The sequence below is a fragment of the Cebus imitator genome, unplaced genomic scaffold, assembly GCF_001604975.1.
Source record: "Cebus imitator isolate Cc_AM_T3 unplaced genomic scaffold, Cebus_imitator-1.0 Scaffold520, whole genome shotgun sequence".
Classification (NCBI taxonomy): domain Eukaryota; kingdom Metazoa; phylum Chordata; class Mammalia; order Primates; family Cebidae; genus Cebus; species Cebus imitator.
Genome location: NW_016107835.1, coordinates 391,156 through 419,088, shown reverse-complemented (window position 1 = coordinate 419,088; position 27,933 = coordinate 391,156). Strand labels below are relative to the sequence as shown.

Sequence of the window (27,933 nt, the reverse complement as noted above, 5' to 3'; positions counted from 1 at the left end):
TTGTCAGCAGTGTGTGTTTATAATATGAGTCAGTCTGTATTACTTTCTCATCTTATCTCTATATCCAATAAATTTTGAAAGAACATCTGCCATGTAGCAAGCCTTTTACCTATCATATTTTACTTAATTTGTGCAAGGGTCCTGATGACAGGATGACTGTGTAGTGAAAAGTCCAGTGAAAAGGGCAAGGCTGTTAACGCTATCTTAACCTCAACTAGAGCAGCTATGCTTTGGTTCCACAACGCTTAAGGTACAATGGATTCTACATTTCTTTATTATTTCTTCATGGATGAAAAACATCAAGAACTGTTTTCTTGACTCTGGGAGACAAAAAAGAACAGAAGACATAGGGCCTATATGCTGAGAATTTGCCCCAGGGACCTCTACTAGCCAGAGAGTCTTGAGGCATTATTGGTGTCTTCCAGAATTTAGCTCCTTTGTCTCCTCCAGATATTCTAATTTTTAAAAATGTATTATGGTTAAGAAAAATCTAACATAACACAAAGTTTACCATCATAATCATTTTAAAGTATAGAGTTCCACAGTGTTAGATTCAATTTGTTACAAAACAGATCTCCAGATTCTTTTTTTAAATCAAACACAATACTACATCAGTATGTCCATTTTGTGATAATTCGCTGGTGTGTAAGTGTATGTATGTTGTACTTTAAGAAACAGATTTTTTTAAAGTAATGGCACTGTGTAAAACACCAGGGACTGTTCCAGTTATTGATGAATGATCCAGTTAGCTATAGAAATTAGAGATAAGTTTCTTAAATGTAAGACAAAAACAATATAAATTTTTTTATGCCCTATACAATTTAGAAGGGAAAAGAAATTAGTTCAATACTAAGACATCTTAACCAGCAGAAAAGAGAATAGAGAGGTATTCTACTTCAGGTAAGATGGCATACATAAACTCGTTTCTCCACCCCACTAGGTACAACTATAAATAAACCTTTTTGTTCCTGTGGGCCTGCAGACTCCTTTCCCTACTGTACTTGGTGGTTAGGAGGTCACCTGTAAGAGGAATCCTTTCGGAACAAGTAACCCAGCCTGGAAGCTTCTTTGTGTCCTTGGGTCTGAGAAGACCCTCCCCCATACAGACAGGCCAGGTTGCCCTTGGGGTAGGGGGGAGTAAATCCTGCACAACATATGGCCAATTTCAGGAACCCTCCTTCCTAGAGACTCCCTTTTCCCACCTAGAGGCATCATACAACCTAGCCTGGGGAAGCACCTTCTGCCTCCACCGGCAGAATCAGCAGACACCAGTGAAAGCCTCAAAGGCACCAGGTAAACCAAAAGAAGAGTAAAAGCTCTGAAAGTTAAACTGTCATTGGAACCACAGCACACAAGAGTAGGCCAGGACCTGCATGCTAAACCTAAACAAGGAGACATCCTAAAATAGAGAATTAACATAGGACTCTCAGAGTTTCCTAACTCAATAACAAAAATGTGGATATTTTGTAGAATACATTTAAAAATCATCTGTCATACCAAGAACCAGGAAAATAAGTTAAAAGAGAAAAGACAACCAAATGACGCCAATATGGAGATGAATCATATGTTGGAACTGACAAAGGTTTTAAAGCAGTCATCATAAAAATACCTCAATGGGCAATTATGAACATGGTAGAAATAAATTAAAAAATGAAAATTTCAGCAAAGAAATAAAAGTTATAAAAAAAGAACCAAATGCAAACTGAAAAATACATTAATGGGGAAAAAACACACCCAAGTAATTATGCTGAGTGAAAGAAACCAATTTCAAAAGGTTATGTACTGTGTTATTCCATTTATATAAAATTGTTGAAATGACAAAATCATTGAACCTGAGAACAGTTTAGTGTTTGTCAGGATGTAGAGTTTTTGGTTCAGGAGGGGGAAATGTATGTGGTTATAAAAGGGCAAAATGAGAGATCCTGTGGGATGGAACTGTTCTATATCTTGACTATTGTGGTAGATAAACAAACTTACATATATATTAAATTTATAGAACTAAATAGACACACATACATACACATACATAGAAAGGAGTACAAGTAATAACAGAGAAATTTGAATGAGATCAGCAGATTGTATCAGTGTCAATATCACGGCTATGACGTTGTACTATTTCCCACTGGTGGAAACTGAATGAAGGGTCCATGCTTTGTATTATTTCTTGTAACTCCATATGAGTCTATACCTTAAATAAAAGTTTAATTAAAAATTAAAAGTAAAGTTTAAGTGCTTAATTAAAATAAAATCGATTCTCTGATTCATGAAATAGAGAAAATAGTATTCTATTGTAACTATGGCTTTGCTTTGTTTGATGTAAATGCTAGTGTTGGCATAAATTTGGAAAACATAAGCTTTGTTAGTATACACATATTTTTGAAAGTTACATTTTGGGACAATTTTGAGGTGTGGAACGTGAAGTTTTATTCTAGGACTTAGTGCAGCTTCAGAGTCAGTACATTTAAAAGCTAGAACAATGGGGGCTTTTAACTCCATATATTAGACTTAACAATTATTAGAAATAAACTGCCATATATATCCATTTTTTAAAGTGCAATAAAATTTATGTGGATTCAATTAGAAAACAAATCCTATATGAGCTCTCACTCAGCAGAGTTGACTAGAAGTCCAATATCAATTGCTTTGGGGGATTCTTTCATTTCCCTTTGATTGTATCAGAATGTTGGGGTTTAGGCAGTCCACAAAGAAAAGAGGAAGGGCCCTGATTATTAGGCTGTGGCAACAAAGATCTGATTGCTCCTCTTCTAGGCTGATGTGGTCCATTCATTCAAAGGTGAACTTTGCGATTCCCTGCCAAACTCGCTCTGTGGTGAGTTCTGCAATGGAGCCTTTCACTGAGGCACTTCAGACTTGCCTAAGAACCAAGTCTTCGCACAGCTACCACCATCCCAGGCCTGTCACCACAAACGTGTTCTGTGTGAACAGAAGCAGAACTAGAAACCTGGGGGTTCTAGTTTGTTTCTTCCCCTGAAAGAAGCATACAATTTACCAACCCCCTGCTCCTCTGTCTTGGCAACTTAGTCCCATCCCCATGATGAACTTATATGAAACGTCAGTGTGTAGCAGAATCACCGAAGGGCTTGCTAAATATGCTACAACCTAGGACCTGCCCCAAACTTCCTGGTGCCCTTGTTTATTAATCCATTTCACTGAAAAAGAGCAAGGTATTTGGACATGAAATTAATAGTATGTCACCCTGCCATTACATGAAAATTCTATTTGAAACTGGCTAACCATATGCAGAAAAAATGAAACTGGACCCCCTACCTTTCACCATATACAAAAATTAACTCAAGATGGATTAAGGATTTATTTTTTATATTTATATTTATTTTATTTTATTTTTCCATAAGTTATTGGGGTACAGGTGATATTTTGGCCACTTTTTAAAAAATTATGAAGAAATTTCATGGCGGCTACAGCAGCACATTAAACCACGTACAAGGCCCTTCTAGGCATGGACCCCTGTGAGCCTGCACAGGTCACATGCCCATGAAGATAGTCTTGGACTTAGCAGAGAGATCAAGGTGGTAGGTATGGATTTGGGAATCATTGGTATGTAGATGGTCTTTTACATAATGAGAGTAGAGGAGATTATCTAAGGAGAACTCGTAGAGTGAGAAAAACAGAGGAGGCTGAAGATAAACTCAAGGGAACACCAGCAGTATAAGAATAAACAGGAAAGAGCTCTCAATGGTGTACAGGCAAAAGAGGTGGAAGTTAAGAGAACAAATTTTGGATGTAGGCTGCCTAGGTTCAAATCCCACCTCTTCCACTTTTCTTGGTGACATTTTTGATGCCTCCTGTTTCTTTATATGTAAAATGAATATGATAACAATGGTATCTATTGTATGGGGTTGTATGAATGTTTAAACAAGTTACTATATGTAAGTGCTTAGAATGTTGCCAAGAACATAGGAAAAACTATATATCATTGTTCGCTATAAGACAAATTTCTTCTTAGTAGTAGTACTAATAGTAGCAAAAGGAAATCCAGAAAAGGAGTATCCTGGAAGCCAATGGTAAGTATTTCAAAGAATTTGATTACTAGTGTCAAATACAAGAGAAAGGGCCCAAAAGATGACACCTGAAACTTGGCCATTGACTTTAACAATGAGAAAGGAGGTCATCACTAAACTTAAAGAGGGTGGGAGGCAGAGAGAAAGTGTGGAAGCCAGATTTCAACTGATTGAAGGGTGAAATGGAGGTAGTGTGTCTGTACATTTCTCTCTTAAAGTTTAACTGTAAAAGGAGAAGGTGAGGAGATACGGGGAAAAGAAGAAACAAAAATTGGCCAGACTAGATTGTTTTAGCATATTTATAGGTTGAAGCAGTGGGATAAAACAAGTCGAAGATGTTGGAGAATGAGAATAATTAGTGGTGAAATAGCACATAGTAACTTGTTTAAACATCATACAACCCATACAATAGATACCATTGCTATTGGAGAGGAAAATGCAAGGATGGGTGTACTTGCAGAGGCTAGCAAATGGGTGGCAAGATGAACGAGTTTATGTCTGATAGCCTCCATTTTTTCTTCTGAAGGATTTTTAAAATTGTGAAATGTAAGTATCATACAGAAAGGTATATACATTATACATCATGAGTGTATAGCTTCATGAATGATCACAAAATTAAATACACATATGTAACCATCACTCAAGAAATAAAACAATGTCAGCACCCAGGAAGGCCCTCTACTAGTGTCTCTTTCTATCACATATCCTTCCACCCTGATAAATGGTAACTGTAATGTGACTTTTGTGGTAATCACCTCCTAGCATTTCTTTATATCTTTACCACCTAGGTGTGAATCTCTAAACACTACAGTTAAATTTTGTCTGTTTTGCTGTATGTTCTCACTCATGTTGAACAATGAGAACACATGGACATAGAGAGGGGAACATCACACACCAGGGCCTGTTGGGGGGTGGGGGGCTAGGGGAGGGATAGCAGGGGGTGCGGGGGATAGGGGAAGGATAGCATTAGGAGAAATACCTAATGTAGATGACGGGGTGATGAATGCAGCAAACCACCATGGCATGTAACAAACCTGCACGTTCTGCACATGTACCCCAGAACTTAAAGTATAATAATAAAATTTAAAAAGAAGATATGAAGAGGCATAAAAAAATAGAAAAAAATTTGTCTAAGACTTCAGCAGCATACCGTCTTTTTTTGTACCTGATTTATCTTGTGCAAGATTATGTTTGTGGGATTTATCCACGTTGTTTTATGTACTGTATTATCTTTATTTTCACTGCTGTATAGTAGTATATTATATGAATACAGAAAAATTATCATCCCACATTGAAGGAAATTTGGATTGTATCTGCTTTTGGCTGTTATGAATAAAGCTACATATCACTTGGTGTATACGTACACACATTTCTGTTCTCTTTATTACCCAGGAGATATCTGTTGGGTCATAACATAAGCACATCGTTAAATTTAACTGATAATGCCAAACGGTTTTACAAAGTGTTTGTATCAATTTACATTCCCACCAACAGCATATGAAGGTTATTTTTGATCCATATCCTTTCCTACGTTTGCCATTTGTCATACTTTTACATATAGACATATATAAGTGGGTGTATTTTTATGTTTATTCATCTTTTGTGAAGTGACTTTTAAAGTCTTTTTCTCATTTTTCTATTGGGCTGTTTGTCTCCTATTGATATATAAGATTTATGTATATGTATATTCTGCATATGAGTCATTTATAGGTAGCAAATGTTTTTATATGCTTTACAAATATTTTCTTCTCACTCTAAGGTTATGAAAATATTCTTCTATATTATATTCTAAAGCTTTATAGGCTTGCTACTCAATTTTAGGTCTATAATCTATCTGGTGTTGATGTGAAGTAGAGTTCCAATCTAATTTTGTCTCCCATATGGATACCCCATTCTTCCAGCACCACTTATTTAAAAAAAAACTTCCTTCATCTGCTGCTTTGTAGTGACATTTTTGTCATAAAACAAGTGTGCACATATGTGAGAGGCTGCTTCAGGATGTTGTAGTGTGTCTTATTAGTTTACTTGTATATCCTTGGGTCAATACCATACTATCTTAATTGCAATAAGTCTTAGTATCTGGGAAAGCAAGTCTTCTTACCTCAGTTCTTCTGTATTAAGAGTGTCTTGAATACTCCTGGAAATTTTGCATTTCTGCATATGTGTTAGAATAAATGTGTCAATATATAAATATACATCCACCAAAAATCCTGTTGGGATTCTTATCGGGATTGCAGTGACTCTATAGATCAATTTGGGGAGAAATGACATCTTTATTGTATTGAGTGATCAAATTCATGAATATGGTGTATCTCTCCCTTATGCCTTCATTATGCCTCTCTTCATTATGCCTCTCAAGTAATGTTCATAATTTTCCCCAAACTGTTATTGCACATCTTTTGTTAGACTTGTGTTAGGTCTTCAATTTTTTTTATGCTATTGTAAGAGTTGCTTTTAAGAATTTTGTTTTCTAACTGTTTGCTGATGGAATATAGATATGTAATCAATGTTTAGGTTTTATTTTTAATTTAGATACAGTAAAAATTACTGTTTTTGGTGTAAAGTCCTATGAGTTTTGAAGAATGCATGGTATTGTCTAACCACCATAACAATCAAGATGTAGGACAACTCAGACAGGCCCAGTGGCTCATGCATGTAATCTCAGCACTTTGAGAGGCTCTGGCGGTTGGATCACGAGGACAAGAGATCGAGACCATCCTGGCCAACATGGTGAAAACCCTTCTCTACTAAAAATACAAAAATTAGCTGGGCATGGTGGTATGCACCTGTAGTCCCAGCTACTCAGGAGGCTGAGGCAGGAGAATCACTAGAACCCGGGAGGTGGAGGTTGCAGTGAGCCGAGGTTGTTCCACTGCACTCCAGCCTGGCAACAGAGCCAGACTCTGTCTCAAAAAAAAAAAAAGATATGACAACTCCATCACCCCAAAAAACATCCTTGAGCCTCTTCTATACAGTCAAGCCTTCCTCAGCAACCTTAGCCTCTGTCACTAACTGATCTGTTCTCTATTCCTATAATTTTACCTTTTCCAGAACATCATATACACGGAATCATACAGTCTGTAGTCTTTTGAGTCTTACTTCTTTTATTTAGTATAATTAATTTGAGATTCATCCAAGTTGTTGTATATATCAGTAATTCTTTCTTTTTCGTTGATGAGTAGTATTCCATTATACGGATGTACCACTGTTTATCCACTCATCATTTGAGGGATGTTTGGGTTGTTTTACAGTTTGGGATAATTATGAATAAATCTGCAATAAGCATTTGTGTACAGAGTTTTCTGTGAGCATAGGTTTTCATTTCACTTGAGTAATTACCCAGAAGTGGGATTTTGGGGTCATATGATAAATATATATTTAACTTAAAGAAAATTCCCTACAAATTTTCCTACAAGGGCAATAAATATTTTTAAAAGTTAAATATATTTCTTTTAAAGTTAAATATATACCTACCATGTGACCCCACAATCCCAGTTCTGGGTAATTACCCAAATGAAATGAAAATCTATGTTCACAGAAAAGTCTGCACACAAATGCTTATTGCAGATTTATTCATAATTCATGTTACCTGACTTCACGCTATACTACAAGGCTACAGTAACCAAAACGGCATGGTGCTGGTACCAAAACAGATATATAGACCAATGGAACAGAACAGAAGCCTCAGAAATAATGCCACACATCTACAACCATCTGATCTTTGACAAACCTGACAAAAACAGGCAATGGGGAAAGGACTCCCTATTTAATAAATGGTGTTGGAAAAACTGGCTAGCTATATGCAGAAAACTGCAACTGGACCCCTTCCTTAAGCCTTATACAAAAATTAACTCAAGATGGATTATAGACTTAAACATAAGACCTAAAATCATAAAATCCCTAGAAGAAAATCGAGGCAATACCATTCAGGACACAGGCATGGACAAAGACTTCATTACTAAAAACACCAAAAGCAATGGCAACAAAAACCAAAATTGACAAATGGGATCTAATTCAACTAAAGAGCTTCTACGCAGCAAAAGAAACTACCATCAAAGTGAACAGGCAACCTACAGAATGGGAGAAATTTTTTCAATCTATCCATCTGACAAAGGGCTAATATCCAGAATCTATAAGAAACGTAAAATTACAAGAAAAAAACAACCCATCAAAAAGTGGGCGAAGGATATGAACAGACGCTTCTCAAAAGACGTCATTTATGTGGCCAACAAACATATGAAAAAAAGCTCATCATCACTAGTCATTAGAGAAATGTAAATCAAAACCACAATGAGATACCATCTTAGGCCAGTTAGGATGGCAATCATTAAAAAGTCAGGAAACGACAGATGTTGGAAAGGATGTGGAGAAGTAGGACCACTTTTACACTGTTGTTGGGAGTATAAATTAGTTCAACCATTGTGGAAGACAGTATGGTGATTCCTCAATGATCTAGAACCAGAAATACCATTTGACCCAGCAATCCCATTACTGGGTATATACTCAAAGGATTATAAATCATTCTATTATAGGACACATGCACACATGTTTATTGCAGCACTATTCACAATAGCAAAGACTTGGAACCAACCAAAATGCCCATCAATGATAGACTATTTAAAGAAAATGTGGCATATATACACCATGGAATACTATGCAGCCATAGAAAAGGATGAGTTCATGTCCCTTGCAGGGACATGGATGAAGGATGAAGCTGGAAACCATCATTCTCAGCAAAGTAACACAGGAACAGAAAACCAAACACCACATGTTCTAACTCATAAGTGGGAGTTGAACAGTGAGAACACATGGACACATCACACCAGGGCTCTTGGGGAATTAGGGGCTAGGGGAAGGATAGCATTAGGAGAAATACCTAACGTAGATGATCAGTTGATGGGTTCAGCAAATCGTCATGGCACGTCTATACCTGTGTAACAAACCTGCACGTGTACCCCAGAACTTAAAGTATAATTTTTAAAAAAAAGAAATTGCCGAATTGTTTTTCAAAGTTACTGTACCATTTTTCATCCCCACTAACAGTTTATAAGAGTTCCAGTTGCTCTGCATCCTTGCCAGCACTTGATATTGTCAGTTTCTTTTTAAAATTTTTTAGCCATTCTAATAGTTGTACAGTGTTATCTTAATGTGGTTTTAACTTGCATTTCCCTAATGTCTGATGATATTGAGAATTTTTGCACTTTGCTAAGCACCTTTACATTTTAAATAGCCTTTACTTTTAGAACAGTTTTAGATTTACAGGAAAGTTTCAAAGATAGTTCAGAAAGTTAACATATCCCCCAAACCCATTTTCTCCTATTATAATTTTAAATTAATAAGGTATATTTGTTACAATCAATGAGCCAATATTGACACATTATTATTTTTTTAAGTCTGTAATTTAATCTGGTTTTCATAGTTTTTACCTATTGTGCTTTTTCTGTTCCAGGATCCCATCTAGCAACCCACATTTCATTTTGTCATCATTTCTCTAGGCTCCTCTTGGCTGTGAAAAGTTTCTCTTGTTTTTGATGATTTTGATAGTTTTGAAGAGCAGTGGTCCAGCAGTTTATAGAATGTCCCCCAACTGAGATTTGTCCAGTGTTTCTCTAATGATTACACTAGAGTTACTGGTTTCTAGAGGAGACCACAAAGGTAACGCGCCATTCTCACAATATCATTTCAAGAGTACATACTGTCAACATGATCTTTCACAGTTGATGTTAACCTTGATTACTTGGCTAAAGTTAGTGTTTGTCAGGTTTCTCTACTATAAAGTTACTTTTTTTTCCTTCTTTTTATGTCATACTCTTTGGAAAGAAGTCTCTATGCACAGCCCATACTTACATGGGGAGTTATGCTCCTTGGGGTTGGAGTATCTGCAGAAATTATATTGAATTCTTATGCATAAAAGATGTCTTCTCCTGTTTGTTTATTTACTTTGTCATTTATGTCACTATAGACTTATGGATATTCATTTTATACTTTGGGTTATAGACCAATATAACTTTATTTTGTTGCTCAAATTGTTCTAGCTTTGCTCATTTAAAACTCTTTTCAGTTGGCATATTTGTCACTTTAACATGCCCCTATCATTGTGACTTTTTTGAGCACTTCATTATTTTCTGGAACTATAAGATGTTCCAGGCTTGTCTTATGTATTTCCTGTCACAGTCCTTGAATCAGCCATTTCTCCAAGAAGCCTTGGTTCCTTTTATTGGAAAATGATATTAAAAAGCAAGATCCAGGTTCTAGGTTTGTCTGTTGCTACCACGGTGTCATTGTTTCTAGGCCCTCTCACAGAGCTAGGAAATGCGTGTATGTATACTAACCATGGATACACACAATTCTATATCAGTTTCTATGCTAAGCTAAACATGAATTCATATTGATGTCTCCAACACTAATAGCAATACTTCATGTTTCACTCTAGCATTGAGAAACCTGTTTGCCACCATCCACTTATTTGTTCAATCCTGGTATACATGTACAGTGGTTTCACAATTGTTAACCTGTGGCCCTGTGGAAAGAAACAACTTGTGGTAAAGTGCTTATGTATAGTTCCTATTGTCTTTAGCTTTGCAGTTTTGGGCCATATTCAAAGTTACTGAGGTCAGTACTTCCTTTTCCCCAACCGTTCAGTGAAATTATGCCATATATTTGTAATACCATTACATTATTTTGTTAAAGTCTACTTTCCATCCTAAGATCCCAGCTTCCTAGTTGAATTTTAAAATTTGTATACATTAAGTTTTCTCTTTATGTTGTAAAGTTCTACGAATTTTGTTAAATGGGTAGTGCCATGTATCCATCAGTACAGTACTATGAAGAATATATTCATATGGTACATAACACCCCTGTGATTCACCTAATTAACGTTTTCTCCTCCCCATACACCTGGAAATCACCCATCCATTTTCAGTCTCTACAGTTTTCCCTTTTCCAGAATGTTATATAAATGGTGCGTAGTATATAGTTTTCTCTGACTGGCTTTTTAAATTTAGCATATGCATTTAAGATTCATCCATGTTATTGCATGACATCTCATTCCTTTTAATTGCTAAATAGTGTTCCATAGTGTGAACGCACTACAGTTTGTTTATCAATTTGCCTTGAAGGACATCTTGGTTGCTTCTGGTTTTTTGTAAGTAGGAATAAAGCTGCTGTAAACATTTGCATTGAGGTTTTTATGTGGACATAAATTTTCAAGTCAGTTGGCTGGTACCCAGGAACATGATTGCTGGATCATATGGCAAGACATTTTTATCATTGTAAGAAACTATGAAACTGTCTTCCAAAGTGGCTGTATCATTTTGCATTCCCAGCAGCAATGAATGAAAATTCCTGTTGCTCCACATCCTTGCCAGCATTTGGTGCTGTCAGTTTTCTGGATCTTAGCCATTCTAAAAGGTGTGCAGTGGTATCTCGTTGTTTAAATTTGAAGTTCCCTGATGACATATGATGTTGATCCTCTTTTCTTATGCTTACTTATTTGCTATCTGTATATCTTCTATGACAACTTGTCTGTTAAGATCTTTTGCCCATTTTTAAATTGAGTTGTTTTCTTATTGATGAGTTTTAAGAGTTCTTTATGTGTTTGGATACAAGTCCTTTATCAAATATGAGTTTTGCCAATATTTTATGTATCCTGTCTTTTCATTCTCTTAATAATGTCTTTCACAGGGAATAAAATTTTAATTTTGATGAAGCCCAGTTTATCAAATGTTTACTCTTATAACATGTGTTTTTGGTGTGGTATCTGAGAACTCTTGGTCTAAACCAAGGTCATAAAGATTCTATTTCTTCTTCTCAAAATATTATAAGTTTTACATTTTAAATTTAGCCTTATGAACCATTTTATTTTTGTATAAAAATAATTCAGATTCATTTTTAAGATATATGGATGTCCAAATATTCCAGCACCATTTGTTGAAAGACTACCTTTTCTCTTGTTTCCTTTGAATTTTTGTCAAAAATCAGTTGATTCTATTTGTGTTGAACTGCTTCTTGTTCTCTATTTTTCCATTGATCTATGTGCCAATCCCTCTGCCAATACAGTAATCACCTTGACTTTTTATAACTGAATAAGCCTTAACATCCAATAGAGTAATTCCTCCAAATACCACACTGTGTTGATATAGTTAATAGTAAGTCTTAAGATACTGTGAGTCCTCCAACTTTATTAATTTTGAAAATTATTTTGGACATCCTAGTTCCTTTGCCTTTCTATATGAATTTAAGAATCACCTGGTTAATATCTAGAAAAAAATCCTGATTTTAATTGAGTTTGCATTGAATTTATGGATCAATTAATATCTTAACAATATTGAATCTTCCAATCTTTGTACATGGCTCATATCTCCATTTATTTAGTTTTTCACATCTTTCATATATGTTTCATAGCTTTTAGTATATATGTCTTGAACATGTTTTGTTAGTTTTCTACCTAAGTATTTCATTTTTTATGATACAGTTAAAAATTGTACTATTTTTTAAAACTTTTGATTTTTAATTGTTCATTGCTAATATATAGAAATGCAATTACTTTTTTGTATATTGACCTTCGATTCAGAGACCTTGATAAACTCATTTGTTAGTTTTAATAGTTCTGTTGTAGATTCTAGGGAATTTTTCACAGAGACAATTTTGTTGTGTGTAAACAGAGATAGTTCTATTCCTTCTTTTACATTCTATATGCCTTTTATTTCTTTTTCTCGTGTTTTTGTATCAGGTAAAATTTCCAGTATGATATTAAATAGGAGTGGTGACAATAGAGATGCTTGTCTTTTCCATGGTCTTAAAGAAAAAGTATTCAATCTTGTATATGAAGTATGATGTTAGTTATAGATATACTTTATTAGATTAAGGAAGTTCCTTCTACTCCTAGTTATCTGTGAGTCATTTTTTAAAAGTTTTATTGAGGTATAATTTACATACCACAAAATTCACCTATTATAAGCACACATTTAAATAATTTCTAGTAAATTTATAGAGTTGTGAAACCATCAAATCCAGCTTTAGAACATTTACCCCTACTCCCACTTCCATGAATCCTCAGTCCCAGGAAACCTGATTTTATTGTCTTTTCCTGGACATTTCATATCAGAAGGAAAACACTGCCTTGCATTCCTTTATTTGGTCACTTTTTGTGGGGGAATCACCCCCGTTCAGTGCAGCTAGGCCTTCCAGTGTCTTTAGGTGGGTGAATAGAGTTTCCAATCCATAGAGTACAAAAAATGCTTTCCAGGCAGGACTAGTTGTTGTGGTGGGGTCACCCTGCTTATGCCACTGGGGCCACTGGGTGTCTCTAGGTGAGAAAAGAAAATTTCTGGCCCATAAGAATGAAATGCACTTTCTCTGGTCACTTATCATCACTGGGGCACCTACTTGGTCACCCTTGCCAGTGCTACAGGGCCCAACTGGAGTAATTGGCAGGACTCCCAACTGATCTGGAGAAGGCATGAGCCTACCTGTGTAACCTTTATCTAATATGTTAGGGTCAGGAGATGCCAGGCCTATTTGCCTTCTGTTCCTGGGTGAAGGGTGGTAAGATGCACAACTGCTATGTTGTTCCTCCAGTACCAGGATCCCTAGCCAGTCCATCTTCTTTCTACCATTCAGAGTCCTCCTATGGTTGCCTCTTGTGTTATGTTATAGTTATACTTAGCAAAGAGAAGTAGAAAGAGACGAGTCTATGTCCTCTTGTCTGGATCAAAGTCCCTAGACCATTTACATTTTAATGTAACTCAAGTCTTCCATTTTGGTTTTGTGTGTGTGTGTGTGTTCTGTTTGTTCCCTTTGCTTTTCATTTCTCGGTTTTATTTTTCCTTTGGATCACTTCAATATTCTTTTAAAATTGGCTTTGATTCGTCTCTAGTGTTCTTGAGTGTATCTTTTATATAAATTTTTCAGTGGTTGTTTTAAGCATTACATTATACATACATAAATTATCAATGTCTACAGACATTTTAATGGTTTGAGTGAGGTATCTCATATCCCTTTAAATTCCTATTCTTTCCCCCATTTATAATTTTCTCAAATATTTCCTCTGTATACATTAAGAACCACATCAGACAGTATTATAACTTTTATTTCAACTATCAAATGTAATTTAGAAAACTTAAGTGGAGAAGGAAATTCTATTGCATTTACCCATATTTTAAGTCTTCCATTGTTCTTCTTTCCCGATGTTCCCAAATTCATTCTTTTATAATTTTTTTTATGCTTCAGGAACTTATTTTAGCCATAGCAAAGGGATACTGGTGACAAATTCTCTTAGTTTTTCTTTGTCTGAGAATGTCTTGATTTCCACGTTTCCTGAGAAATATTTTCACTGGATATAAAGATTAGCCTGTAGTTTTATTTTTTGTCATTTTATTGTCTTCATTTTCTTTTGAAGCAAGACTCAAAGCCCTTGCAGGGCTGCATCCTAGCATGACAGTAGAGTTGTAATTCTCAGTATTTTATGTTATATTTTAGAGCTGTTATTCACATATGAGAAGGTGCCTCTGAAGTTGTGCAAAATAAACAGCCCACTGCTGAAAGTAAAAGGAATTGGAGAGGTTCGAGGAGTACAAGTGGATATTTTAATAGGCACTGAAAGAATGGGAGAGGGAACTGACAAGTAAAATGATAAGTAAATGATGTTGACGGTCCAGCTGAGAAAACAAGCTATCTCTTTGTAGTGGCTTCAATCTACATAGCTGGGTGGTTTTCTTTTGTAGCCTGGAATGGAGGATAGTTGGAGGCAGCAGTGAGAGGATAAATTTAATGAAAGCTTAAAAAAATGTATTCTTGTCTCTTCTCCAATTGCCTACCTACATTATCTACTCTTCACTACAGAAATTAGCAGAAATATCTCCGACCACACAATTATCAGTGTATGGAGGGTATATCAGAGTATATCAGGGCAGCAAAAAGCCCTGCTTGATTGAGGAGTGGGAGGCTATTGAAAACGATGGGGACTCCCCTTCTCCATTGTTCATTCACTCCTCCACCCTTTTCAAGTCCCCAAAGTTGATGGATTTCAACCTGGGACATTGATACCTCCTGGCATTGCTTTTTTCAAACAAGTTTAAGATGAAGCCTTGATCACAGCAGTTGCTTATAGAGTGGCAGCAAATGGGAATGATTAACATGTTCTGTGCTACATGGGGCTCTCCTTTCCTCATTCTTCAAACACAGTGAGGCTGACATAGGCTAATACAGAGAAGGTACAGTGCATGCATGTGCACACACACACACATACACACACACATACACACAATCATAGAGTTTAAAAATAAATTTCTCAAAGTTTCCAGAGAGAAAAATCAAGTCCTCTACAAAGAAAGGAATTAAATTGACAACAGACTTTTAGCAACACTGAATACAAGAGGACAATTAAGTAATATTTTTAAAGGACTGCACCTATAATGTTTAAAATGACTTTGAACCCATAATTTTATATTCAGCCATTTTAAATTATTTTTCTTTATTTTTTGAGATGAAGTCTGACTCTGTTGTTCAGGCTAGAATGCAGTGCTGTGATCTCGACTCAATACAACCTCTACCTACCAGGTTGAAGCCATTTTCATACCTCACTCTCCCAAGTAGCTGGGATTACAGGCATGCACCACCACACCTGGCTAATTTTTGTATTTTTAGTAGAGATGGGGTTTCACCATGTTGGTAAGCCTGGTATTGATCCCCTGACTTCAAGTGATCCACCTGAGTCGGCCTCCCAAAGTGCTGGGATTACAGTCATGAGCCACCGTGCCTGGCCCATTTTTTAATTTAAATGTAGCATAGCAATAAAGATATTCTGTGGCATATACTATCTCAGAAGGTTTGCCACACAAAGACCCTCACTGAAGACAGTTTTGGAGGAGGTGTTCAAATTAGAAAGGAGAGAATATAGGAGTATACATTGGTGGTATAGTTTATTGCTGACTTGATAAATACTGAGCAGAAAAGAAGAAAAAGTATATATCCATAGTACCTCAGAAAAACATTGTTTTTAAACATTGTCAAAGTGATGATGAAGGTGTGGTGGGACCCAAAGAACATGAGAACATTTTCAAGTACTTGTAATGTTAAGAGAAAAATGTAGATACTGATAAATTTAAGAAACTAATATGGTTAAATTAACATGGGTGTTTGTTAGTTAAGGGCAACTACAGTAAGAACCAAAATGACAGGTATAACTTGTAAATCAAAAGAAGAAAATTCAATCTATTTTGTAGAAAATGGGAAAGAAAGAAAAGATAAATAATTCAAAAATTATTTACAATGTGAATTTCCTCTAAATGTTGAAAACATCCACTGTGTGGTCCTGGGTGACAGTGGTTGAAGTGAAGTCAAATTGAAGCATTCAACAGAACTGAGAAGTTAAGGTGCTGGGTGACATGTCTGCAAGGATATCATTACCAGAGCTGAGAAAAGTTTATCCTCCTTTAAGACTTCTGTCTTTGCATTTTCCTACCCTCTATTCCTCTTGGTTAAACCTATAAATTACGGGGAATGAGAAAATTAACAATTTTCATCACAGAGGGCTGTATGGGAAGCAGAATCTTCAGTAGGGTGCCAGGTCTCAATTACAGATGTACAGGAAATGCTCGAATAAGAGGGATGACAACATTTCTGTATATTTTCATAGGCTGAGCTTATTATACTGTGTGTGCAACAGGGCACCAGGGAAAATTGTGGAAAGGTTTAAAAGAAGGAGAACCTGTGATGGAAGATAACTGGGGAAGGAATTCATAATTATGAGAGTAGGAAGAGGATAGGTGATAGTGTGAGGAAGTGCTTGCCTTTGGGTGGTGTCTAGGGATTACAAGGATAAAACGCATAGATGAAATTGGCTACTCACAAACTCCCCAACATTACTTCACATTATTTTGTACCCAGAATGAGCTGAATCATTAGATGATAAACAACCAACACCCCGAACATTGTCCCACCCCCTCACTGTAGTTTATTGCTGTGTTCAAAGCAGAGATAAAGCCTCTACCAGTCCTCATTCTTCCTTTCATCTCTTTTCTTCCTCACCCATCTCTCACTTCTCCCTCACATCCCCATACCCTATCACTACCTACTGCCTCTGGACAGTTCAGTGGCTAGACCAGGTAATACCTACTGTAACCATTGGTCAACTCATAGGACTTTAGACAAAGGTTGCCACCTTGTGGTCAGAGGCAAAAATAACCAAGGGTCTTGGGTCTCCAACTTGAGTGTACATCAGAATCACCTAGGGGGCTTGTTAAAACAGAGTGCTGGATCCCAATTTCATATTTGCTGATTTAGTAGGTCTGGGTTGGGACTTAAAAACATGTTCCCAGATGATGCTGCCATTGTTGCTTCAAGGACCACACTTTGAGAACCACTGTTTTAGACAAATCTTTTTCAGGATAGGTAGACCTCCACTTGGTCATCCAAGATTGGTAGAACTAGAGTTTGAACACAGCTATGTTTGAATTAGTTTTTTGCTACCTTATTATTAGAAAATGCATGTGGTACTGCTTGGGCAACAGCCTCATTTGATTTCTGTGTCCTAGACAAGGTAACTACTTAATAAAGAAAGAAGTAGCATCCATTCTCCCTGCATAGATTGAATGTACCATGGTATTTGTAACAATTCCAGGGCCAGGCACAGTGCCTCATTCCTGTAATCTTAACACATTGGGAGTTCGAGGCAGGAAGATTGCTTGAGCCCAGGAGTTTGAAGCTGCAGTGAACTATGATTATGCCACTGCACGTCAGTCTGGGCAACAGAGTAAGTCCCTGCCTCAAACAAAAAAACAAAAAAACACCCAATTCTCCTACTGTGGGACATTTAGGTTGTTTCCAAATTTTCTTGTAAATCTGCTCTAGTTCTTTGTAGATTCTGGACAGTATCCCTTTGTCAGATGGGTAAATTGCAAAGATTTTTTCCCATTCTGTTGGTTGCCAGTTCACTCTAATGACTGTTTCTTTTGCTGTGCAGATCCCATTTGTCTAGTTTGGCCTTTGTTGCCATTCCTTTTGGCGCTTTAATCATGAAGTCCTTGCCTATGCCTGTGTCCTGAATGGTATTGCCTAGGTTTTCTTCTAGGGCTTTTATGGTTTTAGGTCTTATGTTTAAATCTTTAATCCATTTGGAGTTAATTTTAGTGTAAGGTGTACACAATTGTTTTAAAATTTTAAAGTTAACTCTCTTGTTCCAAACCCTTCTCTTGTCATTTACTGAATACCTTTGATAGGATAACTTTGATGCCATTTAACGATGCTAAAGTCTCCTGGGTGAGGATGGGGAGGATCAAAGGGAATATTAGAGCCAAAAAATCCTATTCCACGAAAAGTACTACTATGCACAACTGGGCACAGGCTCCTGCTCTCTTGGAGATTACAGTCTAGCATAGAATTCAAATATTAATCAGCTATTCATACAAGTAAATACAGATTTGTGGATGTAAAAATGCTATGAAGGAAAGATCAACAGTGTGGTAGGCAGTGTGATAGTACTTGGAAATTTTGTTCCCAGATCGTAATAATAAACTTTACAAAATTGGCTACTAACATTGTAATAATAAATTTGTTATGATTAATATTTTGACATATTTTCAAATTTATGCTTGTATACTAGAATTTCAGTATATAATAAGGATTTTTGGATCTGGCCTTAGCTTTTGCTTAATATTGATTTTGATACCTAGCCAAGCATCATTTGGCTAAACTGCAGATTAAGTGAACCTCTACCACCTATCTTGTACAACTTTGCCTCTCTGTGGGGGACAATTTTTGAGGTGGTCTTTATGATCCCCACCTCCTGGTGTTCACACCTCTGTATAATCCCCTCCCCTTAAGTGTGAGTGGGATGTGTGGCTTGATTTTAAACAGTAGAATATGGCAAAGGTGACTGGGATGTCACTCCTGTGATGACAATATATGACTCCATCTTGCTAGCAGATTTTAAAGTCTTTCTCTCTCCATTGCTGGTTTGGAAAAAGCAGCCTGCCATAAGTCTTAAAGCCACAAGAAAAGAAACTGCTGAGAACTGGAGTGAGCTTGGAAGTGGACCCTTCCCCAGTCAAGCCTCTAAATGACAGCCCAGCCCTGGCTAAGACCTTGACTACAGTTTTAGAGAGGACCCAGCTAAGCTGTTCCTTGACACAAAAAACTATGAGATAGTAAATGTGAGTCATGAAAAGCCATTTAGTTGTGTTAGCTAGTAAAGGAATACACCTCAGCACTTCAACCCCTTTGACTTGTATTCAGCACTCTTGGTCTCTTAAATGTCACTCTCTCTACCTGGATTGTTCCCTCCCCTTCTTCACTTCACTTTCGCCTAGCTGCCTCTTTCAGGTTTTAACTGAATTGTTATTTCCTTTGGAAAGATTCTCTTAACTTCCATTTTGGAGACTTTTCTTCCTTAAAAAAATTGGATTGACAAAGTTGACACACTGGTTTTAAGTCATCCTTATAAAATGTGAAAAATTCCCAAATAATATTTTTTCCTAAAGGAATCATGAAATTATTAACTAAAATGTAATATGTACGTAAAGGTTATTTTGGTTACTGTTGTGAATGCTAATACCTCAAACAAGTCTACAGTTTAAAATTATAATATACTTGGATCTCTATTACATAAGTTTTAAAAGACTTACTGTCTCCAAATTGATATAATATTCTCCCTAAGGTTATTTAGTGAGTGTATACTCCCATAATTTATATTAACTACCAATCTATTTCCATATTTAACTATTTGGAAGTTAAGTTTTATGGAGATAAATTTAACAGTTCTTAAAATCAGCATTACTGTATTTTATTCTTGTAAGAATATACACTTATTTTTGATTGATTGATATAATTGAAACATATAGAACATAAGATTTTCTCTCCAGTTTTATCTAGAATGCTTAGCTATGTTTCAAAGTGAATATTAAAATATTAATAACCCCAAATGACTTCCATTATTCATATTACTGTCATTATTATGCAGTAGCCTAGAGGACCACCTGATCATGCACAACATTGATCATGTTATAAATAATGGTTTTGGAAGATTGTATTATTTGTTAAAAATTATTCATTTCTTCCCCACCCTACAGGTAGAGTATAACTTACTGTCCCATTGTCCTTAGGACTGGCCAGTCAGTGACTTACTTTAGTCAATAGAATTCAAGTAGATGTGATGTGCAGACTCTAGGATGGCCTCCACATTCCTCACCTCCTGGTATTCATACCCTGGTATTCATCCCTTTGAGTGTGATGGAAACTGTGACATGCATCTAAATGACAGAATATGGCAAAGGTAATGAAATGCCTTATTTGTGATTACACTACATTGTATAAGATCTAATCTTACTATCAGATTCACTTTAGATACCCTCCTTACTAGCTTGATGAAGTAAGTAGCCATGGTGCCATATTGTAAGGAACTGTGGCAAGGCTTCTAGGAACTCTGACCAGCATCTAGGAACTGTGGGCAGCCACTAGGAGGTAAGGGTGGCTTTTAGGATCTGAAGGTAGTCTTCAGCTGATAGCAAACAGGGCCCTCAGCTCTCAGCTCTACAGCCATGATATCTGCCAACAATATGAGTGAACTTGGAAGTAGATTCTTCCACAGTCAAACCTTCATATGAGATTGCAGCCTGGCTGACGCCTTGATTGCAGCTTTGTGAAACTGTTAAATAGAGGACACAGTTAAGTCATGCCTAGACTTCTGACCCACAGAAACTGTGAAGTAATAAATATGTGTTGTTGTAAGCCACTGAGTTTGTGGTAATGTTGCAATAGAAAACTAATACAATGGGCATGATATACCTTACATCAGAGCAGAGTTTTAAATATCTTTTCATCGTTTGGCTCTGTCTCTCTTGAGCTTTTGACTTCCAAAAAGAGAAGCACATGCCCAAGAGAATGGCAGTTCTTTCATCTTCGGTCCCTGAATCAGAAAATTCATGATGCTACCTGAACCCAGCTAAGGCCAGCAAAGTTGTAGCTAGCTATTAGCCTTCATGTAAGATGAAAAAAAAAAAAAAAAATGTTTGTTGTTGTAAGCCACTGAAAACTGAGGGTCGTTGGTTCCTGAAGCAAAAGCTAAGTAATTCAATGCTGAAGAAGATATTTGGCTATTCAGTGTTTAAATATCTAAGCCAAAGCCATACATGAATCTGAAAAGCAAGTTTGCCCACATAATGAGGTTGAAGCTGATGCTGGTACATCATTAGGCATAGATAGGCATGCAGAACCTCATAGGTAATGGAAAGGCCTTTGAAATCTATTGCAATGACCTAAGCAGGAGAAGGGGTGATATAATCATATACAGCATGAACAACAGTCTACAGAAAGTAAGAAATGACACAAGAAGAATAGTTAGGCTAATGATGTAGTTCAGAGGATAATACTGTGGAAAAATAAGTAAATAGATTGGAGATATATTTAGGAAACAGAATTGATAGGACTTGGTGATCAATTCTATATGGAAGGGGTGAGAAAGAGGAGGATGTCTGTGATTACTCTAAGACTTCTAGCTTTTCTAGTTGTTTGGAGAGGAGTATCAATCACTGAGGGAACCAGGTTTGGGAGGGGAAAATCAAATATTTAATTTTGGATACATGAATATTTGGGTTTTGGGGTGTCATTGGGCTAACCAGATATAAAGCTTTGGAGCTAAGAAAAAATCTGAACTGGAGATATAAATTTGAGAGCCAGCTTTATATGGGAGATAAACTCACCATGGGTATGTATGATTAAGAAAGAGGGAGGGTTGGGCTAGAGCATACAGTAAGAAGAGAAGAAGGGCCTAGGACCAAGTTTTAAGAAAGTCTAACATTTAATAACTGTATTGAGGAGGATAAGCCAGTGTAACATATCACCAGAATATGAAGCCCACAGCAAGGCCTTCATGAAATGTTACTACCCTGTATTTCTGAAGTGTTTACTATGAGCTTGGGGCACTGTGCTAATATTAGCAGTATAAATTAGTTTCTGCCCTCAAGAAGCCCACAGCCTAAAGGGAGAGACAGAAAGTATAAACAATGATCATATGCAAATACTATACACTATTATTACTATATCAAAGGAATGTTTCTGAAGGAAGTAAAATCTGAGTTGACACCAAATGACACGCTGGAATTAGCTAAATAGGGAACTCAGGGAGGGGGGCGGTGGATTTTCAGACAGAAGGACCAGTCGTTGTGAGTACAGAGAGGGATGAGACTGCATGACATGTTTGCAGAACCAGCCAGAGCTAAGGATGAGTGTGAGAATGTGTCAGGGGTCGTAGCTGGAGAAGCACATAGGAGACAGAACACCAAGGGCCTTATATGCAAGGAATCAGGACTTCATCCTCTGGGCAGCCACGCTAATTAGAGGGACCTGGGCCAGTGTGCAACTTGGGGGCAAAATTTGGAGCATGGTGTTATGTAGCTAGGCAGGTGTTTGTTCTTCAGTTTAATAACCACCAAAATATCCCCTTCAGTTTAATAACCACCAAAATATCCCCTTCACAGAACTGATAAAAGGGTACAAGGTCACAGAGTGAGGAGGGCAGAGCCAGCTCCAGGTCTAAGGGTTTTGAGTACCATTCCAGCAAGTTCCCAAATACATGGTTTTTCCCACTCACAGATTGTTTCAATAACAGACATGGTTTAGGCAATCTTTTGTCAAAACTGGATGTTTTTTAATAAAAGGTTTTAGTAACGGTCTGAGTTTTATGACAGGCTTATTTGATAGAACAAATTATCTACCAGCCTGTGGGAAAGTGACCAAAATTTTGTTCTAAATGCATAGTATTATCCAATTTAGCCACAGTCTCATTATTCTTTTCTATCTGCCTCTCCTCACTCTTACCACTGCCCATTTTTCTAAAAGAAAACTAAAGATTCCATATTTGTAAAAAGTACTTAAATATATAGTCATTTATGAGATTTCTAAACAGTAGGTGTTTAAGCTTAGCCTAAATAAGAGTTTTTTCTCAATTATAAGTTATCATTTATTGTATCTGCTGAGTTTGGTCTGCTATTTCATATTTATCAAATTTACAAATGAGGAGAAATCAGGGAACAAATTGTTATTTTTTTCAGCACTTTGNAATCTAATGCATTTTCAAGTTGGAAAGATTTTTCACTCATGGCTTTTTCCCAGATTTTTTCCTTTGCAAAAAATACAATCAACTCAACACCCAGGGAGGTGAATTCCATTAATTATCCTTTTCAGATAGAAAATCAGTAGCTGGGAGGAAAATGGGAATTCAAAGCCATGTTATTTTACTCTGTTAACGGCAGTAAACAACTCCAGAATGAAGGGTCATATTGAAGAAACTTAAGCAGTTTATAAACAGAATGCGGCCTGTTAAGGAGAGGAGGTTTTGCCAGGACCCCTTAGTGTTTGGCCATGTTTGAATAATGCACAGAATGGGCAAGATTTCCATGTGATATGAATTGATTTTCTTTATCAACAATGGAATTCAACCTTTCTGTCTAAACTACTTTCAAATCCTACTTCTTCAGTGATAGTTTGTCATACTTTTGCTAGACAAATTTTTAAAAATCTCATTGCAAATCCTATTTAGTGCTAAAATAAGAATGTCTTTGGTGAAATCTTTTATTGTATATATTTAAGGTGTACAAATCATGTTTTGACATCCATATACATAGTGAAATGATTGCTACAGTCATGCAAATTAAATATGCATTACCTCACATAATTACCCTCTTTTGCAGTAAGACCACCTGAAATCTACTCTTCGAAAATTTCCAGTATACAATACGGCATTATTAACTATAGAACTTATGCTGTACATGAGATCTCTAGATTTATTCATTTCATGTAACTGCAACTTTGTATGCTTTGACCAACATCCCTATTTCTTCCACCTCCATGCCCCTGTGTGTTCGACTTTTTTAGATTCCACATATGAGATTATGCAGTATTTTTCTTTCTGTGTCTGGTTTATTTCACCTAGCATTATACCCTCTGGGTTCATCCATTTTGTCACAAATAGGCTTTTATCAAAAGGACAAGGGATAACAAATGTTGATGAGGGTAGGGAGAAAAGAAAGCCCTGGTACATTGTTGTGGGAATGTAAATTAGTGCCCCATTTTGGAAAAGAGTGTACATTATTCAAAATATTAAAAATAAAACTACCATATGATGCAGAGATTCTTCTTCTGGGTAAATGCCCAAAGGAAATGAAATCAGTATGTTGAAGAGATACCTGCACTCCCATGTTCACTGCAACATTATGCTCTGGTGGAAACTAATGTAAAAATATTTTAGTTACTGCAGTAGCAAAGAGATGCATGGGTTTAGCCTATTGCACATAGCTGTGGAAATCAAGCAAGAATGTTTTGCATTGCCATACTAGGGTAAAAAGTGATTATGTGTGTATTTCTGTATATAAAGTATTATATAATTGTATATTTATACTTATCTATCTCTTTCATTAGGATAAAAGCCCCACGAGAGTGGGGACTTTATCTATCTTGTCCACTTCTGAATCCCTGGACCACGAAACAGATTTTTGGCACATGAGTTGAATGAATGAATGGCATTGCACACTTACAATCCATTTTGTTTAATTTACAAACAGCAAAAATGCTACAATTCTGAATTTTAATGAAATAAAGTGTTTAAAAATCACAGAGCTGTTTTAAAGATTAAATGAGGATTTCTGTTTTAAAAATGTATATTTAGATAGAAAAAATAGTGTCAGCAAAGATACGTGAAAGTGCTTAACCCAGGGTAGGAAACTCAATAACATTTAAGTGGACTTCAAGCCTAAAGATAGGTTCAAGGAGGAGTAGATGTTTTCCCTAAACAAGCCTCAAATTGGACCTTAAGTGGTTCACACGCAAAACAGTTCTTTCTCTATTGCTCTGAATGGGTTGTTTTCTTGGGAGTAGAGAGAGTCATCTGGCAGGCAGCTGACAGACTACATTGTTCTCATCAAATGGTAGTACTGAGCTTGCCAGAAAATTTTACTCACAGAAGGTGGGGAGCTCCCAAGGCTGAAACGTTTTATCTGCAGGTCCAAAAATGTCTTGACCTGGTGCACAGAACAGAGTAGATAAGGAAAGGAACCACCATCTATGGAGAACCTACCATACGAACAGCTCTACCAGAGATCTCATTTGATTCCAACTTTAGCTTTATAATAAAAGGTAGCATTCATTGCGTATTTATTGTCCTAAGTACTTTGCATGGATTAACTCAATAATTTCTGACATCAACCCAAGGATTATTTTTGTTTCCACCTTTAGACAGAAGAAGACATCCAGGTACAGGGAAGTTAAACATACTCAAGGTTACACAATGTATAAGTGGTGGAGCCAGTACAAAACTCTATGTGGTGTGAGTTTCAGTGTCCAGGCTTGGAACTGCCTCCATAAGAGAAGGATTATTATCCTTATTATTTGCTAAGGCTCAATAAATAAAGTGACTTCCGAGGTCACATTAACAGAGCTATCTGACTCCAAAGCTGAAGATGCTTTACTTTTCCTTATATTGTTCTACTTCAATCTCACCTCAATAAAAATAAATCTAGCAGCTAACATTTATTAAACACCTACTACATGACAGACATTATTTTAAATGCTCATATGAATTATCTCATTTAATCATCATAGTAACACTTTGAGATGGGGCCTTTATTAGCCCCCTTTTATAGATGAAGGCTGAGAGAAGTCAAGTAACTTATTAAGGTGACACAGTAAGTTGGTAGAGTCAGGATTTAAAACGTGGTTTATTTGCCCAATGAACAGAAGTTCTTATCCATTCTACCACAATATTTACCTAGAAAGATTGTTCCTGCTTCCCAATAGTAGTCCCTCCCATCTCTGTTATTTTCACTGAAGTCTTAGTACAAGGCAGAGACTACTCTTTCTCCTAATGCTGCTGGGTCTTCCAGGTCTTCAAGGGGAAGGTTGCAATAGCAAAGTCACTCCCAAATTCAAATGGTACAAATATTGTACCCTTTGGATTCAGGAATGAAGTACATGCTCACCCTCAACTCAGATTTTTGTCAAGAGGAATGAGACTGATAGAAATAATCAATAGCTTTAAAAAAAAACACATTGAGAAATAATTCAAATACCATTTAGTGCACCCGTTTAAAACGTATACTTCAATGGTTTCCAGTACATTCACAGAGTTGGGCAACCATGATGACAATCTAATTTTATAATATTTTCATCACCCCCAAAGGAAACCTCATGCCTATTGCCCCTGAACCCCCAGTCTTGACAACTACTAATCTGCTTTCCACCTTTATAGATTTGCCTGTTTGGGACATTTCATATAAATGAAATCATACTATATGTGGTCTTTTATGACTGGCTCCTTTCACTTAGCATATTTTCAAGGTTCATCAATGTTGTATGTGTCAGTACTTTATCCATTTTTATGGCTAAATAATACCCTACTGTATGGATATATCAAAGTTTGTTTATAAAATTCCTCAGTAGATAGACATTTGGGTCATTTCCACTTTTTGGCTATTATGAGTAATGCTGCTTTAAACATTCATGTTCATGCTTTTGTTTGAACACCTGTTTTCAATTCTCCTGGGCATATACCTAGGAATGGAATTGCTAAGTCGTGTGGAAATTCTATGTTTAACATTTGTAGAAACTGCCAAGCTGTTTTTCAATGAGATTGCATCAATTTACATCCCCATCAGCAATGTATGAGTGTTCCAATTTCTTCATTTCCTCACCAACACTTATTATTGTTTGGCTTTTTGATACAGCTGTTCTAGTGGGTATGAAGTGGTATCTCATTGTGGTCTTGATTTGCATTTCCCTAATGAATAGTAATACTTGAGCATCTATCCCTGTGCCTGCTAGCCAGTTGCATATTGCTATAAGCTGAATGTTTGTGTCCTCTCCAAATTCATATGCTGAAGACCTAATCCCCAATGTGATGGTATATGGAGGTGGGGCCTTTGAGAGGTAAATTGGTTTAGATTAAATCACGAGTGATTTCATAATGAAATTATGATGCCCTTATAAGAAAGGGAAGAGACCAGATCCCTTTCTTTCCTGAGGACACAGCCAGAAGGTAGCTATCTGCAAACTAGGAAGTAGGCCCTCACAAGTCATTGAATCTGCTGGCACCTTGATCTCAGATTTCCCAGTCTCCAGGACTGTGAGAAATAAATGTTTAAATGTCTGTTATTTAAGCCAATCAGTCTATGGTAGTACGTTATAGCAAACCAAGCATATAAGACACATATTTTCTTTGAAGAAATGTCTATTACAATCTGTTACCAATTTTTAATTGGTTATTTTTATCATTGAGTGGTAAGAGTCCTTTTTATATTCGAAATATTTGATATGCAAATATTTTCCCTCATTATGTTGCTTTTCTTTTCACTCTTTTGATATGATATCTTTTAAGTACAAAAGTTTTTAATTTTGATATACTCCAATTTATTTATATTTTTTGTATGACGTGTGTGACATTGTCACGTGTGTGACATTAGGAAGACTTACTACAATGTTTACTTCTAAGAATTTTATAATTTTAAATCTTACATTTTATGATCAATTTTGAATTGATTCTTGCATGTGATTTAAGGAAAGCTTCATTTTTTTCCCATGTAGATACCCAGTTATGTCAACACCATTTGCTAAAAAACTATACTCTCCTCATTTTCTCTTGGCATCCTTGTTGAAATTAACTAGCCACATATGTGAGGATTTATTTCTGGACTCTCAATTTAATTCCACTTATTTATACATCTATCTTTGTGCCTTTACCACACTGTCCTTATTACTGTAGCTTTGCAGTAAGTTTTGATATGTATGAGCCCTCCAACTCTGTTCTTTTTAAAGATTGTTTTGACTCTTCTGGGTCCCTTGTAATTCCACATGAATTTTAGAATCAGCTTGTCAACTTATGCAAGGAAGCCACTGGAATTCTGATAAG

The 27,933-nt window shown here is 36.4% G+C and overlaps 1 protein-coding gene across 1 annotated transcript in view; it reads right to left on the bottom strand.

Annotated features, from left to right (window-relative positions):
* Window positions 1-14,389: 14,389 nt before the first annotated feature.
* Window positions 14,390-27,933, bottom strand: part of SHROOM4 (shroom family member 4) — a 239,770-nt gene continuing 226,226 nt past the window's right edge. Inside the window, exon 10 of the transcript XR_001820539.2 lies at window positions 14,390-14,765. The gene's annotated coding sequence lies outside the window, so the exon portion shown is untranslated. The remainder of the gene's footprint in view (window positions 14,766-27,933) is intronic.